The sequence below is a fragment of the Macrobrachium rosenbergii genome, chromosome 43 (genome assembly GCF_040412425.1).
Source record: "Macrobrachium rosenbergii isolate ZJJX-2024 chromosome 43, ASM4041242v1, whole genome shotgun sequence".
In the NCBI taxonomy this organism is placed as follows: Eukaryota; Metazoa; Arthropoda; class Malacostraca; order Decapoda; family Palaemonidae; genus Macrobrachium; species Macrobrachium rosenbergii.
In genome coordinates this window covers 40,959,125-40,978,350 of record NC_089783.1, presented here as the reverse complement: position 1 = coordinate 40,978,350, position 19,226 = coordinate 40,959,125, and the positions used below count along the sequence as shown (strand labels likewise).

Sequence of the window (19,226 nt, the reverse complement as noted above, 5' to 3'; positions counted from 1 at the left end):
GAAATAAAGGCATTTGATCAGTCCCCATAGATACTATCTTTATTAATCTAATTAAGTGGTAAGGAACATTGTCTAGGTATCTACTTCATCTCATGCATGTTCTCAGCTAAAGATTTTATGTTTAATGCCTAATGTAACCAATTCCTTCGCATAACTTAAATTACTCACTTTCTTTTTGTTATCGTTTGAGATACTATACTGGTGTTCATCTATTTCTTTTTTATTATATATTTTTATATGAATGGTAAAATTACTTCTACTCTTACATAAAACATTGTTTATATACAGGCATTTTTATGCTAATTTTGGCCTGTACTTTGTTCATATTCATATACTTCACTTTACGTAAACATGAAATAGTAATAAATGGCAGTAATAAATGGCGTTTGGATGATACTGACTTGTAAAAAAAATATGCAATTAACCAATGGTGTGTACTATTTAAGTAAAGTAACATAGATATTGTTCAATGACTTTACCCAAATATATATATATATATATATATATATATATATATATATATATATATATATATATATATATATATATATATATATATATATATATATCACAATCAAATGTTCTGCATACTTAGTTTAGTCAGCAAAAATTTAAAAGCGAAAATTAACCTTTTCACTCACCTTGTAGCCTACTATAATTTCATCTGTAAGTCCTTTACTTGAGGGGACAGTTCCTGATCCGTTTAAAATTGAACATTTCCTCTTCGAGATCCTATGAAATATCAACGTTTAACCAAGTTCTCAAAGCCCTTGCTATCATTAGCTACTATTCATTCTGTGAAAATGAATTCCTCAATCTTAGTTGAATGATTTGAATGCTGTATCATTGCTCTTGATAATGAATGTGTGAGGGGGGACCGAAAGAAAAATACAATTGTCAATATCTGTAGTCCAGAAAGGGAGAGAGAGAGAGAGAGAGAGAGAGAGAGAGAGAGAGAGAGAGAGAGAGAGAGAGAGAGAGAGAGATGTGATTTGGGCGCTTAATGATTTCTGCGAAAGAAGACTAACGAAATAGTGAAGGGGATTAATCTGAAATTAACAGGGAACAGAATAGGTAAAATTTTGGGTAGATAGACGCGCCGTGTCAGTCCTGCAATCTTTGGCATAAGATTTAATCAGGTGGAATATTCGATATCTGCAATTTAATGGACATAAACGCTTGCTCTTCACTGTCTCTAAGAAGGGTAAAATAGGAGAAAAATCATAAATGTGCTGACTGCGTAATCAATATACCACCAGAGTATGCAGACATATTAAGTGGTTAAATATAAACCGGAATAGCATTATAATGTTCATAATTTTCCATGGAAGCAATTTTTGTTTTAGATTATTTTACATTTATTATTCGGGAGATGACTGTGTTCTCGTTATAGATGATCTTTGAGTTTATAATATGAACCTTTCGACCAAAATTGTATACAGATTCCTTCCTTGATCATTTTCATGTCGGCTCAGAAAACTAGTTTATTAGCATGTTTTAGGTTCATCAGTGTTTATCACATTATATTAAAACACAGGCGAGTATTGACCATAGCAAGTGGGTCAAAAATATGTTATTAATCTAAACATTTATTTTGATTTTGCGGAATGCCGGCCAGGGAACTAGCGGACGATATGTGAACCTCTCTCTCTCTCTCTCTCTCTCTCTCTCTCTGTTTTTTGCATATGAAATTTGTTCTTGAAGGTATAGGGAAAATTTCCTTGTCGTTCCTATGACACCTGCCAGATGTTTAAATTTTTGTTAACGACTGAAAGGCAAGTGGCAGAATGCAATCGAAGGGCGCGTGCAGATCAATTTGGTTTTTGGAAGAATTACTGAAACAACCTTAACGGAACATATCTGAAGAATTATTACTCCCCCTGGACTATCTCAGTGCAGTGCTTCAGTTGTTTAACTCCAGGCCTTCGATAGTATTTCTGTAAACAATGAGGATTGTCACATTGTCTCCTTGGTACTATTTACATTTTCGGTTTGCTGCGTTGTTAATTATCAAAGCTCCTTACTGAGCATATGCCGTAAATGTCATATAGTATATTATTGCCACTATTGTACGGCGATGGCCGTACCACATGATACTAGTTCCTCGTAGGTCCCGTTGCTAGGTAACCAATTGGTTCTTGGCCACGTAAAATAGGTCTAATCCTTCGGGCCAGCCTTAGGAGAGCTGTTAATCAGCTCAGTGGTCTGGTTAAACTAAGGTATACTTAACTTTAACCACATGATACTAATGTTAATTTCAAATGCCCCATGAAGAAACTTATTTCTAGAAGTGGTCTTGGATCTCATTATTTCTTTTTCCGCTATTTAACGCTTGTATCGTCATGTCTAGATACCCATTAAATTGTGTAATATCCCTTAACTTGTAAACAATAACGAATAATCTTTTATAGTTTACATAACTGATGATACTTCAGTCTAGTATTTGCCCTTCAAACAGAGGACGAAGGGTAGAAGAAACTGTAATTGATGAATGGAGGAAGGATTTCTTTGTTTCCCACTTCCTTTTTGATGATAAATAGATATTTAGAAACATGGGGAAGTAAAATTACTTTTGTCTCATGGCTTAGAGATTTTATGAGCCGCAAAGGTAAACTTTAGTGATCTCCCCTTTAAAAAGTGTTGATGTTTATGGAAAGTTGACCCTCTGATCAACCAGTGACCCTTCTGATGAGCACAGATGAAGGGTTGATATTCAGCGGCGTTCTTTTTCTGGAGTATTTTTACAAACTATTGTTCTCCCAGACAATTTTGGCCCGTTATTTCTTCGTGTCCTAGCGGTAGGCGGTGCGCTATATATTACATCAGCCATATTTCTTCTCTTACCTGCTATTATTCACGTTGACGTTTTTTTTTTTTTTTTTCTAAACGTTCCTGCCTGGTCTCCTATTGTACTTGTTTTATTTTCCTACATTGCTGGCATTCTCTCTCATCCAGCGTAGGTGTTTGTTTTATATTCGTAATATTTTCATTTCATGTACAAAACATTTTACAAGCATGGTCAAATCCATCGGTCAGAATTTGTAGGGGAACTGTTTAAACATATCAGCCAGTGCAAAGATGGCCAACTGTCGTCGGTTATAATTCCTAAACGGATTATTTTCGATGAATATTACTCCATATCTCTGCAAAAAGCAATTATTAATTGAAACTACAAGGTTGCAGTGTTGTTATTAATGAGGATGACTCGAAGAATTCCAAGTTATTAGATTAATCGTCGTATAATTAACGGTGCTGCTCGCTCTAATTGGTGAGTGCTAGCGATGTTCAACCCTCATAACAAATAAGAAAGGTCCAGTCGTTCCCGTTAACATTAAATATTTTGATACGGAAATATGTATTGATGGCATTATATATTTTCTGGTTGTCACCCATCAGAATTCCAACCAGAAAAAACGCAGTTGAAGTACTCTGATCAGAGTGGCAGTTATACAGCAATCGTTTACTGTCGATAGCTTTAGGAAAATTCAAGAAAACAACAACCTTACCATGGATTGTGTTTTGTTCCATGCGTAAATTCTTGAGATCAAAATGTTAAGCCGTTCAGTTCCTGCACCTTTTCCATTACCTCATCCAAGCGTTTCGTAGCTGTCTTCATTCCTATGAGTTTCATTTGACTAAATCATTCAAAAAACCCAAATACATTTTTTTCTTATGATAACGTTCTCAACATTTTGTCATGCATTCATTACTCCTTTCTTCACATACAGTACACATGCAATAATTAGTCTTGCTGACCTCTATCCTTTTTTTTTTTCAACGCTTTCAGCAGTAACATTTCCCATTCATGAAGAAGATTGGCTGGGCAATCCCTTCATCCACCCAATCTCGTGTTTTTCCTCCAAAGCTCTTGTATAGTTACTGCAGAATACCATGTTTTCGTAAATCATATTTTTACGCTCTAACTTTAGTAATATAATATTTTCCAGAATGTTTGTAAGTCAACAACTTCCTTTTGTTGGTTATCGTTACATGCACCGTTCCATTTTTCAGGTTTTCATTTGCATTCATTATTAGTGTGTTTAAGTTGAGTGAAACAAAGATTTTTCTCTGTTCGACATCCAGGATTTCTGCTGGATATACTAGCCCAGTCTAATTTTATTCACCTTAACCAATCTAGGCCCAATAAGATTTTTCCCTTACCCTAGCCTACTGTCAATGGTAACTTGCCAATTTCCTGATCATTATGCTGTGCTTCCACTTGAGATGAACCTATAACTTCTATGTCTGTGCCATTTCCAAAGCTCTTGCTAAGTCCTGAAGTGGGAGTTGTTTGACATAGGCTACACTGAGAGTTCGGTAGCCTGTATTAGATTCTGTTAAGTCTAGTTTATACGAGTTCCTACTGAAATTCAATCTAGGGTAAACTGGTCTTTCTTTATTTTGCACCTGACCTTGTTGCTCACAACTCCTGCCTAAATCCTTTTTTCAGGCTACAGCTTTCTTAGGCTAAGCCTTAGTGTAGGCTATACTTGCACAGGCCTAACTTATGTTACCTTATTGGACAAACCTAATTGTATGTTTGTTTGCGCTCCCGACGGGACGTAGCGCTGGTTCCAGTGTGATGAATGCAGACTTTATATTGCAGTCGAAAGTTATCCGTCATCCAGAGACAAAAGTCAAATACCTGTTGCAGTGAACTTATTGTTGAGTTTGTCTACTTACCATACTAAGTTCGTCCAATAAAAGACACAAGATGTATCCGTGTCACGCTACTTTTATGGTCTAGTTCAAAAATAAAACAACGGAACCACGAAAAAACTCGTACGCAAGTGATGTACGGGAAAGAAGCTCGCGAGAGAGTCGCCAGCTTGGCTTGGGAACACCAGGGTCGACGTCATCACATCATGACCTTATATCAAACAGGCCTTGTTTCACGGTGGTCTTGCCTAAGCTAGGACGTAAACAATACTGAAGCACGTTCATAAGAAGGACACAAGCTAGGACGTAAACAATACTGAAGTGTTTATAAGAAGGTCCCAAGCTAGGACGTAAACAATACTAAAGTGTGTCCATGTGAAGGACCCAAGCTAGGAAGTAAACAATACTGAAGCGTGTTCATAAGAGGGACCCAAGCTAGGACGTAAACAATACTGAAGTGTTTATAAGAAGGTCCCAAGCTAGGACGTAAACAATACTGAAGTGTTTATAAGAAGGTCCCAAGCTAGGACGTAAACAATACTGAAGTGTTTATAAGAAAGTCCAAAGCTAGGACGTAAACACTAAAGTGTGTCCACGTGAAGGACCCAAGCTAGAAGTAAACAATACTGAAGCGTGTTTAAGAGGGACCAAGCTAGGACGTAAACAATACTGAAGTGTTTATAAGAAGGTCCCAAGCTAGGACGTAAACAATACTAAAGTGTGTCCATGTGAAGGACCCAAGCTGGAAGTAAACAATACTGAAGCGTGTTCATAAGAGGGGCTGAGACGTAAACAATACTGAAGTGTTTATAAGAAGGACACAAGCTAGAACGTAAACAATACTGAAGTGTTTATAAGAAGGTCCCAAGCTAGGACGTAAACAATACTAAAGTGTGTCCATGAGAAGGACCCAAGCTAGGAAGTAAACTATACTGAAGCGTGTTCATAAGAGGGACCCAAGCTAGGACGTAAACAATACTGCATATTGTTCATGAGAACCATCAAAGCTGTAACGTAAGTAATGCTGGTACAAGGTTTTTCGCGGGAATAAGAAGTCCAAACAATATAAGAGTAGGTTTCCTCTGACACTAATTCCAAAGATCACAGGATTTCCTAAGCAGCGAGAACGAATGACCTACTGATCCTCGATTTGCAAAAACATTGTTAATCGGCTTGAGATTATAGTTCTGACGTGCGAATTTCCTCAGAACTGAGGGAACTGAGTCTCCAACTACATTTTTGCTATCAGAAATTCATCTGAGACAAAAGAGAAATTTGCTGAGACAAAAAATGAGCCGGGAAAGCTAGAGAACATAAAGGAAATCTCAAAGGTTAACGATCTTTCACGAAGACAAGTGATGTGAATTGAACTCTTCGCTGAACATATCCATCTACTGTACACACATGCACAAGAAAAGAATAATATATATATATATATATATATATATATATATATATATATATATATATATATATATATATATATATATATATATATATATATATATATACACACACACACATTTATACATATATATATATATATATATAGATATATATGTATATATATATGAATTTTAATTCAATTTAAATTTTTAAATTCATTTATCGGGAATTTTATATACAGCATATTACGCTTTGTGGTTAGTAAATTCAGAGAGAGAGAGAGAGAGAGAGAGAGAGAGAGAGAGAGAGAGAGAGAGAGAGAGAGAGAGAGAGAGAGAGAATACGAAATGTCTTATCAACTGCACAGGAACATACTTAGTATCAGAAAAGCTATAATAGTATATTTTGTCGGAGGGACAGAGAGTGAGAGAGCACCACTAGCAAAAAATCTCGTGTTTTGGGAACCATTACTCTTTTTCCATTTTGATTTACAGGAGAATGACTAGACCAGAAGAAATTCTTGTTCAGCGCATAATTATAGCGAAGTTTTCTTTGAAATGCCTCAGCTACAGGAAAGGGTAATTGGAAAGGGTTCGCTACGATTATCTTAGGTAAAGATTTCCTCATTTAGCTAATTGTAGTTAGATTACTACTAATAAAAAAAACAAGTAAAAAAGTTTTTCCGGCGCAATCGAGTTTTTTGTAAAGCTGCTACAGCATATCATCAAGGCCACCGAAAATAGATCCATCTTTCGTTGTCTCGGTATAATGCTGTGAGCCGTGGCCCATGAAACTTTAACTAAGGCCCGGTGGTGGCCTATCCTATAACGTTGCCAGAGCACGATTATGGCTAACTTTAACCTTAAGTAAAATAAAAACTACTGAGGCTAGTGGGCTGCAATTTGGTATGTTTGATGATCGGAGGGCGGATGATCGACATACCAATTTGCAGCCTTCTAGCCTCAGTAGTTTTTAAGATCTGAGGGCGGACAGAAAAAGTGCGGATAGAAAAAAGTGCGGACGGACAGACAGAGCCGGCACAATAGTTGTTTTTTTACAGAAAACTAAAAATGAGAAGTACTGTTTGGGAGTTGACTATGTTTTAAACTTAGAATCTTAAAAAGAAAATGATATAAAGGAAGATAGCTGTGGCAGTATGCAAGTGAAAAGCCTTTCTCTGTCCAGTTAGCAGGTTCCGCAATAACAAAGTTGTGGTCATATGAAAAATATTGAGTTAGTTTCTGTATCCAAAATAAGATTTCAGTATTCAGGGCTGGGTATATAATTTCAAAATTCCAATAAATCTCTGCCAATTACAATTCGATTTGTTGACCTCGTGAGCAGCGAACATATAAGTTCAGTAAAAAAAATAATTTTGTTTTTCTTTGAAACATGTTGAACAAAATTGTAAAAGGAAACAAGAAAAAAAAACGATAAATTAAAAACTGAACAATGAACATAAAATATAAGGCAATGTCTCCAAAAATGTTTAATCTCTTAAAAAGCAGGTAAAAAGACGCTGATCCCTGACCGGCAAGGTTTTGCTGGAATAAGAGTAACTCTTGAGAAAACTTGTTCATGTTTTTGCGGGAGGTACTGATGCCTTTCTTGTAGCAATAAATTTAGTTAGATGATCCTACATATGTCCATATCCCTTATGTCTGTACTTTTGTCATTTTTTTTTATATTTGGATAAGGAAAAGGACATTAGTTTCACCATGATCCAATCATTTATTTGTACGCAACATGTAGCATACTAATGGCTCTCCATTACGTCAAGATTATTTCTCTCTTTCATATTTTCATCATAAATGCGATTATTACATCCCCAGGTGTCTCAAGTACGGAGCAATCTTTAAACTAAGTGCGGGTTTTGAAATTGTTCTCCATTATATTTTACATTACTGGTTCTTAGGTTCTTAATTTCAATAGAAAATTTCGGTGGTAAGTTTTAAATTACTTGTGTTTTTACGCCACGTGAAAGCAATCGCTGTATGAATAAACATTAGCGTTTGGTGTTTTTTACTCAGTGTGAAGGAAATCCATTTATTAGTTGAAGAAAGAGAAGCCTTTAAATAAATCATATCTTCTGTCCATCTCTCTTTCACTTCACGCGTTGAATTTTCAGAACGAAAAATACAGCTTCATAAATGTCAGATACAGGGTACTTGAGAAATCATTTTATTTACTTTCTTTTTTCTTTTCACGAATATGGTGGATCCGTGTAAACTGCAGCAAACATCATTCGTTTTTAATTTTACTTATTTTTCTTCTTTTTGAAGGATGCGAAAACGAAGGTGGCCCGAGGGATCTTTACGAAGATCCAATAGGAAGAAAGGGATAAAAAAATAAAAAAGAAAAGCGCGAGATGAGAAGGACGTGAGTGCAAGTCTCGCTCAAGAGCAGGTCCTGAGGGGATGCTCAACTGCTGCAGGAACATCGCATTCAAGGAGCGAATGAAGGAGGGTGACGGAGAGAGAGAGAGTAAAAGAGAATTTTAAGGAAAAGGTGAGAAAACATTAGCGACGAGCAAGGGGACAAAAGGGTGAATTTTAAAAGTTATGGAAGCCTTGGAAGAGGAGTGTAACATTCAACTTATAAATGATGTAAATTCGTGCTTATACACTCAAAAATTCTACACTCACAAAACACACACAAACATATATATATATATATATATATATATATATATATATATATATATATATATATATATATATATATATATATATATATATATATATATATATATATATATATACTGTATGTATGTATGTATATACGCATGTATATGTTTATGGCATGTAAACATCTGCAGAATGAAAGTTATACTAATAAGTTTCAAATTATTGAAAATATATGGTCCTGAAGTAAGCTATTCCCATGCTAAGTATAATCTGAACGCGAAAGTATAAATTTTTATCGTTATATACTGTTTCAGTTAAGTTGACTCTAGCTGCCTAATTATGCTCATTATGAGAGCCCCATAATCCATCTCATATTTTGCATACGTGTCTTCTTCGTAGTGACCGAATTGATAATTTAAGTCTACGCTTTTTATAAATTTATTTATTTTTTTATGTTTTATTCAATTCTTTTATTAATATTCCTTGATGAAGGTTTAGCCCCTGTTATGGAGGAGGAAAATGGAGGCAAGGAGTAATATTCTCAGTCATAAATTTTGAAGCATAGCCATGATGCATTAAGATTACTTCGGGGTTCCCTAAGGCTGAAAATAAGATCCTCCATCTTGTTTATTCAAATTTTTTACATGTTAATAATTCATTTCATTCCTTCTTGTTTAGACCTGGTCTGCCAGTTGTTCTTTTCTCTGTTGTGAAACGCCTTGCTTTTTTCCACAAATCATGGTTATGTTATCGAGAAATGACAAAACTTGAGGGTGGTCACTACCTCTTTAATGCTGGAACTGTTTAAATGTGGATGTCTCCTTGAGCAGAAGACCTTCAAACCTTGACCTGCTTCATACACCTAGAAAAGAAATTCATCAGCAGCACATCAACCCCATAAACGTACTGTAGCCTTCACCTTCATCATGCGCACTTTCTGTCTTACTCTAGATATGAATGACCTTCCTTTTGTTAAGTCGGATGAGTCTGCAGTAAGTAAGAGCATTCTTTGTAATACTTTATTAAAATAAATTAAAAATAAAATATGAATTTCGGACTTGAGCAAAGAATCCGTCTCTTATACGGTTTGATTAATTTTACATAACTTAATTTCAATGTAAAATTAGTTGTTGTTAATGAAACTATATCTTCGCATAACAGTCACTTGAAGACATTCATGGTGTCAACTCTAAAATATAGATCCTGCATAGGATAAATAATTTTATTCCACAGCAAATACTATCTTTTGGCTGCTGTATTTAAACTGTAAATTGAAAACAGGCATTGCCACATCCAGAAAGAACCTTCAACTGTTATTCCAGAGAAAGAGAGAGAAAAAAAAAACTAGTCTGAAAAACACTCCTTTGTTGTCGTAACCGTTGAAAACATTCTAATTATGACTCCGTGGAAACAATTCCTGGAAGTTGGCCTTCAGCTCCTTAAGCTGTTTTCAGGATACTGGTTGATGTGATTTTCACATCCAAGGACATTTGCTTATAAAGAATTGGTTGGATTGCTAGTTAGCTGGAGATAATGGTTACATTTTTTTATCGTTCCGGAAAAGTTTGTAATATATATGGTTACTCAAGAGATTTCTTACTTATATAGTACGTATTTTGCAGCAGATTATTTGAATATCTCAGTTTAATGCCTGCCATTACGAATTTAAATGTTAATACACCAGGCTTTTAAAAAAAAGACTTGGTAGTCAGTATTTCACCCCCCTACTTCTACTGACTTTATACATTTATTGCGAATATATATCCTTGCCATTTATTTTTCTTTATTCTTTCTTCAAAAACTCGGGCCTTTTAAAAGCTAGTGAGTTTTTTAGGAAATAGAGTCAGTTTTTTGTCCATCATGATTTTACCAACTATTAACGAAAATAGTTATTAAAAAGGAAAGCTAATTTATATCAACAAATAAGCATAGAATTATAGGCACTGGTCATTATCGAATGTTTTATACTGAAGTGCATCCTTGATGATTTACCGTGAATGGTATGTTTTAGTGTTGGTAGTTTTGCATTTAACTTTTTTATATCACACATCATAAATAAAGGCAAGATTATTTGGAAACAAAAATTTTATCTGATAACACTGATTTTCAGGTACAGCGTTTTTTTGTTTCTCAACACTAACAGGTACTGATTTTTGTTTGTTACTGTACACTTTACTTACAAGAAGATGAGTTTGTGTATTTGTAACTGATGTGATAGTATTATTTGTATTTTAAGAAAAATATGTCGAATTTATATCTTTGGTTTTTAAGATGTTAAAAATAACGAAAAATATAATTATCTTATTTATCTTCAATGAATTTTTGTCGCAGTAAAATGAGTACATATAAAACATTCATGTCATGATAGGGGCGTTTGGCTAAGGCTCGTCATAATTAAGGGCCCTTGACATGATGAAATTTGAGGGCCCATGTGAAGGTAGTGGTTCCTTCCCATTCCTTGACTATATTAATAAACCTGTTAATTGACATAATTCATTATACAAAACTGTTTGCAACGAACTGGGTGTTAGTCTTGTTGAATTACTAAACCTATTTGCAAGAGCTTCTTTCGAATGCTCAGAATTAGTCGGATATTTTCTTGTTTTCCCTTTTATCGTCTGGAAAATTCTAACTGAAACACCCGTCCCCACCCCCTTCCCTCAGGGATGTAATTCACCATGAAGATTCAGCAAGTTTCGTAAATACGAATAAATCTCCCATGGCCCACAAATGTGCGTTTAACGAGAAATCTGATGATTATTTTAGAAATATTCTTCAGTAGCTTCTTCGTGTTGTGATATACTATCAAACGAAAATATCCACTCAGACCTTAAAAACTACTGAGGCTAGAGGGCTGCAAATTGGTATGTTGATCACCCACCCTCCAATCACCAAACATTCCAAATTGCAGCCCTCTAGTCTCAGTAGTTTTTGTTTTTATTTAAGGTTAAAGTTTGCCATAATCGTGCTTCTGCAACGGTATAGGACAGGCCACCACCGTGCCGTGGTTAAAGTTTCATGGGCGGCGGCTCATACAGCATTATACATAGACCAACGAAAGATAGATCTATTTTCGGTGGTCTTGATTATATGCTGTAGCGGCTGTACAGAAAACTCGATTTTGCCGAAAAAACTTCGGCCCATTTTTTACTTGTTTAAATTAGATCTGATAGTCACTGCTTAGGAGGATGGCTAAAGAAGTCTTGATGAAAATTTATAATCCTTATCCATTTCTGAATTGTTTGGAATGCAACATTAATCATAGAAGTGCCTTGAAATATGACATCAGGACTCAAGAAAGGCGAAAATAAAGGCGCATACCATATCGACCAAACTGGGAAATTAGTGGGAGAGTGAAGAGAACAATAAGCAAATTCTTATGTTCAGAATAACAGTTCAATTTTCGGTCATTGGTAACAGTTATGCTAAAATATAGAAACACTGGTTTATTCTAGTAAAATTGATGGAAATATGTATCATAGAATTCAGTTTTATAACAGGTTTCCTTGTCAGAAATATGAATAGTAGCCTAGGAAAACGTACATTACATTTATTCATTCGAAACGAAGCATTAAAATGCATTAAAGTGCGTGGTCCTTACGTCATTTCCATATATAGTGGGAATTTTTACCATTTTGAAGCTATCAGAATTTCTTATTCCATTATATAAATACTATATATATATATATATATATATATATATATATATATATATATATATATATATATATATATATATATATATATATATATATATATATATATATATATATATATATATATCTTGGAGGTAAAATATTGCATCATAAGCAGAGTTTGATTTTTAAAATGACAGAACGTTAAATTTACGGTATTCGGAAAAGATAAAGATGGTATTCACATACGTATATTGCCTTTGCACAACCATTAACCGGCTTCCAACAGTCTTTCAATGCAATCGTTTTATCTCGAGGATAGAGGTGTATAGGCAGCGGACCGATTCAGTAACCCATTGCTTCCTACAAACTAATGGGAACTTCCCCAAATGGTTAAGTGGCAATTGTTGCGTTCCTTCGGCCCCAAGCTGCAACCCCTTTAGTTCCTTTTGCTGTACCTCCTTTCATATTCTCTCTCTTCCATCTTACTTTCCACCCTCTCCTAACTTTTGATCCATATTACAACTGCGAGGTTCCCTCCTGTTACACCTTTCAAACCTTTTACTGTCAGTTTCCGTTTCAGCGCTGAATGACCTCATAGGTCCCAGTGCTTGGCCTTTGGCCTAAATTCTGTATTCAATTCAATTCAGTTGTTGCAGTGGCACGATACACAATGTACTTGAATGCCTGTTGTTAGTAATTTTCCTTATGGGTTTATGCCGCTTTGAACGGAAGAATATCCATAAAACTTGAATTCACTGGCCGTAGAAGAATACATTTTTTCGTTTGTTGATTTAATTCCTCCCAGACTTATGGTAAAGATTCCTTTATTCCCTTTCATTTGTGACCCGAGGTTGAAAGCAGAGGTTCTTATTTTATAGTGTGGTATGTGTGGTATGATCAGTAAATAGTAGCCTATAGTGTAAGCAAATGAACAATAACCATACAGGTAATCAATTATTATATCAGAAGTAATAACACAATAATCTTACAGATGTTTGATGAAAGAGTTACTGTGGAAAAGTCTTTGGCATAAATTTTGTAATGCACTCAGTTGCCATTAGATAGATTTTAATATGTTGAATATATGATTTTTCAGAGCATTTGCAGTATCATGGCGTTCATCGCCTTTCCAGAGGGAATATTCATGATCATTGTACCCTAAAGCAAAAACGGAAAATTATGCAAGTCACGCGTGGTAAAACGCAAGTCTACGTACGAAATTGTAAGTATATTTTTAGCAAAGAAAACTTTCTATATCATCTTTAATTTTTCGTTTATGTATAAAAATCCGTTACGCTTAATCAGTGCCTGAGGATTTCAATGGTATATCATAAGTTTGTATAAATAATTATTAGTTTTTCTTATTTAAAGTATATATTTTTCCTCTTCCATCAGAATGCTGACATATTCTCTACTGACGTTCATATTGCATATTAAAATGAATACTGCTTTGGGAAATATATTTTTATTTTAATATCAGAAAAAATGAGAGAGAGAGAGAGAGAGAGAGAGAGAGAGAGAGAGAGAGAGAGAGAGAGAGAGAGAGAGAGAGAGCGCCAATATCACAGTACATTTAGCATGTGCAAGTATGAAAGTTGCTCCGAAGTGTTTGGTAATTCAATAATAGTTTGATAATGTTATGCTTTGAATTAAATCCTTAATTATACAGAAATACCACACGATTACCAACAATATAAACATCATTATCTGACAGAATGACCAAACATTTTAAAATTATCCCACACTTCGATAGCTTATGTAAGTAAAGAAAAACAATTTACTCTTTATTCCACCAAAGGGTAATAACTGCAATTTTCTGAAACGCACACTTTGAAATGTAAGCTTGGCAGAGGCATACTTCATTTTTTCAATATAAGTTGTTTTCGTAACCACAGGATGGCTCCCAAGAAAATAATATACGGCGATCACTGCCATATTCACGGGGTAAACTGCTGACTTGTACATGGGCTTCCCCTGTGCAGGAAGCTTCTTAAACGTGCGCCACTTTATACACTTACACAGAAGACTCACCAGCTACACGTCAAATCAACCCACTCAATAAAAAACATACACACACACACGCATATACACGCTGAAGCATTCACCTTTAGGATGGCATTCGCTCTCTCGATTCCGGGATTCTTTCACTCCATTCTTATCCTTAGTAACATTTACCGTCAGCTTTCTCCTCTTAAAAATACTTTCAAACTATTTTACTTGTTCGTACATTTACATTATTCTCAGTCAGTGCTACTTCATCTCCAGTCACTACCTATTCTACATTTCATTCACCACCCGGTTCGTAACCCACAACTTCCCCGTAGTGGGGTAGGAATTACTCAAGGTTCTTTGCAGCGTGCCTTTGGCCCCTGGCTGCAACCCCTCTCGTTCCTTTTACAGTACCTCCTTTCATATTCTCTTTCTTCCATCTTACTTTCCACCCTCTCCTAACAGTTGATTCATAGTGCAACTGCGAGGTTTTCCTCCTGTTACATCTTTCAAACCTTTTACTGTCAGTTTCCGTTTCAGCGCTGAATGACCTCTTAGGTCCCATTGCTTGGCCTTTGGCCTAAATTCTGTATTCAATTAAATTCAATTCAACCCACTACTTGGTACCATCTACTAACTTTTACCCTACTTCTCGTCACATTCCACTTTATTTCGCCGATAGAAGTCGTATTTACATCGCTTAATTTGAATAGGGGGAATTTCCTTGAGACTTTGGTTACAATCCATTCTTTTAACAAATGTTCATTAGTGCCTGGTTCCCTTTCCCAGTGTTATTTTTAGGAAACTGTGAATGACGTATGTGCTCACAGTTAGATCATTTAAACTTTAAAGATTTCACCTTTTATTTCTATTAGCAGGTCATGTATTTGAAACCATCACTGCCCTTCCAGGCAGAAAATACTTGAGTATAAGATTAAATCTAGGCTATGGAAAACACCCCTATTTCATGTTGATTTATTTCTTGATTCAGGAAAAAATCGAGGTTATAACTGAAATATTTTCGTAGGCGTAAGTTTTTTATAAAATATTTTTTTATTTAGATGATTGATTTACAACTCTTAATGCATAGAAAGCTTCAACGATTAGATACCTCTGCTTTAATATTCTAATCTGCATCAACATTATTGTAATCATTACTGTATTACATTATCGTGAACACTGACTCGAATCATTTTGGTATCCTTCATTTTGTTTTCCCGAAAGCTCGCCTAAAATCACACTGAAATGGAGTTCCCGACTGCGCGCCTGATGTTAATGTCCCTTGGTAATGACAAGATGAAACGATATAATGGAAATGAAGTAATATCCATTCCACGTACAAAGCAGTTATTTCCTCTCTCTCTCTCTCTCTCTCTCTCTCTCTCTCTCTCTCTCTCTCTCTCTCTCTCTCACTTTCATGACACACACACATATATGAGTCTTTCAGTCGAGAAACATGCCAAGCGCCATCCTGGGCCAAAGTATTTTTAATTTAATTTATTATATTTTTAAAATGGCACTTGGCATGTACATTTATGTTATATATATTATATATATATATATATATATATATATATATATATATATATATATATATATATATATATATATATATATATATATATATATATATATGCACACCGATGAAAGAAAATAAGAGAAAGAGAGGAATTAGAGAGAGGATGTAACTGCTATATTTATGGAAGGGATATTACTTCATTTCATTGAAGAAGAAAGATAAAAATGAATAAAGATTAACAGAAAGTATAATGTTTACTTATACTTGTGTGTGTGTGCGAGAGAGAGAGAGAGAGAGTAGAAATTATGGGTTTAATTGAAATCGCCTCTGACGTTAATCTATATACTTTAACATCAATTGACTTCCACTATCCTGAGTTGACACGGGCAGTAATTGAGTTGACGAAGAACAAATTGAATATCCAGTCAGATCCTTAGGGGATGTTATGTACTCTCCGACTGCCAGTGCTTGATAATCTTAGCTGGGAGTTTAATTTACTGTCATTTCAGAAATTGTGACCAAATAACTAAGCAGTACGTGTTTTTAAATGTGCTTATTCTAGTGAAGTATATTGCAACTTGAAGTTTCAAATCTTCCGTTTTCTGGTGTTGGATTGTATTGTATTTCAGTGTAATGAATAATTTTGTAATTATTATTTTGCTTTAGTTTTGAAACAAAAGAAAATGTCAGATTCTACTTTCATTCATATATATCTAATCTGAATGATAGGCGCTTTTATCTAGTGAATTATTCTTAGTGTTTTATAAATACAAACTTACGTACAGTATACATGTACGAATACTCATACTCACAAAATTAGGTATAATTTTGAATTCTGTTCAGGGTAAGAACGTTTGTTGTTCATACACATACATAGATGTATGTATATATATATACTATATGTATATACATTATATATATATATGTATATGTATATTCATATATATACATACATATTCACACACATACACGCACACACACATACACACACACACACACACACACATATATATATATATATATATATATATATATATATATATATATATATATATATATATATATAATATATATATATATATATATATATATATATATATATATGTGTGTGTGTGTGTGTGTGTGTGTGTGTGTGTGTGTGTGTATATAATAATAAATAATGATCGAAACTAGGTACGACAAATATCAGACAAGGGCTACGATGAAGACTAGTGAAGAGAGACTTGTAGGGGAACCTTGGAAATCCAAGGATTAACTTTTGTTAAACGTTAAAGTAATTGAGAACATACTAAAGCCATGTCTCTCGTGAAACTCGTTTTAAAGTGTTTCTCACTGATTACCGTTTATATAATTTTACAGTCAAGTTATTCTTCGCTCAATAAATTACTTAGTGAATTTCATCTGCCAATTTTTTTTTTCTTGCAGAGGAGGAACGATTTTACCTGATGTTTTTGATATCGTTAGTGGCATTTGAACGTTTTTATAAATATAAAAAGAATATACTGGAAATTTTACGCTACTTTTTCGTGAAAGAAAGAAATATATGTATACACATATGTATAATATATATATACACACATACATGCACACACACACACACACACACACATATATATATATATATATATATATATATATATATATATATATATATATATATATATATATATATATATTATATATATGTATGTATGTATATATTCATATTCATCTGTTCCACATGTAACATGAAGCACACTTTGAAATATTATGGTACTTCAAGAATCAAGTAGATTTCAGGACTTTTTTCATTTTAATATTAGTGGGGAAAATTGTTCTTTAAGAACACTGCTCTTTTGATTTATGTAAGAGATTTTTTATATGCAAGTAAAATTTTTAATATTTTATTAATAGTAATAGGTGAATAACAGTTATTCTGGAGCTTGTGCAGAATAACTTGGATAATCAGTATCATAAATTCTACAGACACGCCTAAAGGACTGAAATTCTCTGGCGTTAACAAAGTAAGTTATTGTGAGGCTAGACTTACTGTCATGTTAATTTCCGTAAGACAGCGTGTATATTATTAAGTTCATTGTTACCATCTTCCTAGCATATCATTTATGCAAAGAACATTGCAAAGGGAATTAATGTCCTGAGAATATTACAGAAGGAATGTTGCTTAAGCTGCGAGTAATGATATTATATAAGAGCTGTGCAATGTCAGACTAAACTATTTAGCTAGTCAAATGTAGTGAGTGTATTAACATAATTTCCTTAATGAAACAGACAATACGTAAACGCTGCAAACCCGTAGACACATTTCGCAGTGAAATTGTTTGAATGGTGCAATAATGCCTACACTTTTAGTTATGAAATTAGTTTCAACCCGGGGATTTGGACAAAGCTGGAAATAGACTTCGTTAAAGAACTGTCTTGGTGACCGAATAATTAGCGAAGCAACTCCTTCAGAGGTTTGGTTGAAAATCTTTACCAGCAATATCATGCACTGTGTGGAAAAATTAATTGTAAAGTATGGGCGAGGGGGAATAATGAAACAAAATTATATTTTCAGTTAAGCATAATGATATGCAATATATGCATATTTAAATATGGAACAGTAATAAGAGATTCAAAAGACGTTAAAGGCCCATAAAGAGTAAGAAAATGAATAGTCGAGTATCTTTGCGAAGAGCATTCGTTCCTAACATTCTTTTTTTTTTTTTTTTTACATATATCACGTGGTCTTCTGGCGATGAAGACTTCCCAATATTAATTTATTCAATGTTGAATTGATGGACTTTGAGTTGAGTTAATTTAACCCTTATTAGCTTGTTCCTTGGCATCATAAACTGAATCACCAACTTGTTTTAGAGCAGGTCGCAAAAATAATCAGCTCACCTAACTCAATACCAGGTGCCCAAGTGATTACGAAATCTCTCTCTGATGAGGGCAGTTACTTTCGAAAACACGCTAACCTCTCTCCAGTTACTGCTATAACCGAAAACTGTAATTTTTATGAAAGTTATTGAACTCTTTCAATCATATTTTGCTTTTCCCATGAGCTCAAGTAATTCTAGTAAACTGGTATTCATACCATGATATTAATCAAAATTATTGTATATATTTTGTTAGCAAGTGATTAATTTTGTTTTGTTTAATGTTTCATCAACTGGATTGTGGAGAATGAACAAACTGTCGGATATGAGTAGTTCAGTAATCTTTTTGAAATTTCCTACATATCGGAACGTGATTTTGCATTTCGTTCGCGGAATTATTCGAACCGTTGCCTGGATTACACGACGATATATATATATATATATATATATATATATATATATATATATATATATATATATATATATATATATATATATATATATATATATATATATATATATATATATATATATATATATATATGTTGTC

At 34.1% G+C, this 19,226-nt stretch overlaps 1 long non-coding RNA gene across 2 annotated transcripts in view; it reads left to right on the top strand.

Annotated features, from left to right (window-relative positions):
• Positions 1-19,226, top strand: part of LOC136828808 (uncharacterized) — an 855,933-nt gene that overhangs the window by 630,187 nt on the left and 206,520 nt on the right. For both annotated transcript variants that reach the window (XR_010850235.1, XR_010850234.1), the window contains exons 14-15: positions 8,328-8,553; positions 13,407-13,532. This is a non-coding gene — a long non-coding RNA (uncharacterized lncRNA). The remainder of the gene's footprint in view (positions 1-8,327; positions 8,554-13,406; positions 13,533-19,226) is intronic.